At 35.1% G+C, this 2,097-nt stretch overlaps 1 protein-coding gene across 1 annotated transcript in view; it reads left to right on the top strand.

The window, feature by feature from the left end:
• Window positions 1-2,097, top strand: part of myo3b (myosin IIIB) — a 117,235-nt gene that overhangs the window by 1,187 nt on the left and 113,951 nt on the right. The gene's annotated exons all lie outside the window — the stretch shown is intronic.

The following is a 2,097-nucleotide window of genomic DNA, read 5'->3' as shown; positions in this document are numbered from 1 at the left end:
GTGTGTTTTACTCTGTGCCCAGAGGGCTGGATAACTCAGAGATACAGAGGACAGAGTTTTATCATCTCCATGGCAGGATATGGTGAGAGAGAGAGATGTGATGTTTCTTCACTGTGGTGATGTTGAATATGCATCACACACCGCTGAAGAACATGCATCTCTGCACTGCAGACTCAGAAACATGCATGTCAGTGGTCGCATCCAATTCGCTGTTTTGTTTTGGCATCTAATCATGTCTAGCTAGCGTCATCCAAAAAAATCAAGAGATGCTTTCTTGCACTAATTTTGATCCTGAATTTAGTCATAATTAAAGAGTACCATGCTAAAGCAAAATAAAATTAGCAGCTTACGTTTCTAGTGATATTTGTCTGGTCTCCCTGTTGAGTGATGGAGTTTTGCATACTGCAAACACAAAGAAAGAAATGTATTTACTTATGTATTTATTGTTTTTATATTTTGTTTTTTTATAATAATATATATTTATATATGATTTATTATTAGCTAAAGCTACTCAAAGCATCAAGCAAGTATTCAGCCAGTGAAATCAAAGCAATTTCAACCATTAAAATGTATTAATTTAGATATTTATTCCATTACATTTTACATTTCTATTTCAAATAAATAATGTTCTTGTGAAATATATAATTATCAAACAATCCTAAAAAAACCCCTAAAATATTAAACAACTGTTTCCAACACTGATAATAATCAGAAATGTTTCTCGAGCAGCAAATCAGCATATTAGAATGATTTCTGGAGGACCATGTGACACTGAAGACTGGAGTAATGATGCTGAAAATTCAGCTTTGATCACAGGAATAAATTACATTTTAAAACATATTACAGTACAAAACAGTTATTTTCAATTGAAATAATATTTCACAATATTACTGTTCTTACTGTGTTTGTGAACAAATAAATGCATATCAATGCTGAGCCTAAGAAACTTCTTTAAAAAAACAAACCGACCTTAAACTTTTGAACAGTAGTGTAGCTACACCAGTTGTAATTCTGTGCTTACTGTAGGTATTGTAGTTGTATTCTAAGGGCTCGTTCACACCAACTTCATAGCCAGTAAAGTTGTGATGGCTCATGTGCGCTTTTGCTCTCAGTTAGTACGGATCGATCTGTCAGAGGTCATACAGAAATTGAGGTCATGCTTGTAAATCCAGCGTTTACTAGTGGACGGCGCAGTCTGTCACGTTCCCGTAACAGGATTAGAGTGGACAGGGCTGTGCACCTTTGCCCTGAATGAAGTCAGGCCTGCGTGTGAGAGGGGAGCTTGGAAAATGAGATTATGTTGTAAGACCTTCTTTCTCTCTGCCTGTGCTGCCAACTCTCATTTCACTTACACGCTCACCTGACCAGTTCTGCCACGCTTCTCTAGAAACCATCACTGTCTGTTCATTTCTCGGTGTTGTGTTGTTGTTGTGTTGCGGTGATAATGTAAACCCATCAGCCTCTGTGTGTGGTGTCTGCTTTCCTCTGCCACAGGCCCCACACTGAGAGAGAGCGTCAGGCCATTGTCATGTGGTTGCTAAGGTGTTCTTAGTGAGTGTTTTTAGTGTACTAGTTATGCAGTTGCTAGGGAATCCTAGGTGGTTCCTATGGTATTCTAGAAGAGTAATCAACTTCTGGCTATTTTGAAAATATCTTTAAACTAAAATTTATTGCGGGAAGTTAACCTTGTAAAGAATTTAATTTAATTTAATTTTAATTTTAATTATTTTAATTTTAATTTAATTTATTTTTAATTTAATTTTATTTATTTTACATTTTAATTCTTATATTCTCAAATACAAAATAAAATAGGGATTAATAAGGAAGTAATAAATAAAAAAAGTACAATAATAATAAAAAAAATAAAAAAATAAATAAAAACAAAGTTACAGAAAAAAGGGAGGGGAAAAAGAGTAATAGTTCACACTGACAGCGATTTGTAGGAACAAAGCAACCGGAAGTCATTCATTTTCAGTGAGAGTTGGTGATTTGAGGCAACATGAGCAACAGGGACCGTTGGCGGTGCAACAAAGTTGAGCAGAGTTTAACTCTACGCAAATGTACAATGACATAATCTGACTATGAGATAATATGACT

The sequence above is a fragment of the Sinocyclocheilus anshuiensis genome, unplaced genomic scaffold, assembly GCF_001515605.1.
Source record: "Sinocyclocheilus anshuiensis isolate Anshui unplaced genomic scaffold, SAMN03320099.WGS_v1.1 scaffold284, whole genome shotgun sequence".
NCBI classification, from domain to species: domain Eukaryota; kingdom Metazoa; phylum Chordata; class Actinopteri; order Cypriniformes; family Cyprinidae; genus Sinocyclocheilus; species Sinocyclocheilus anshuiensis.
Note: the sequence above shows the minus strand (reverse complement) of the source record. Positions and strands in the feature narration are given on the sequence as shown.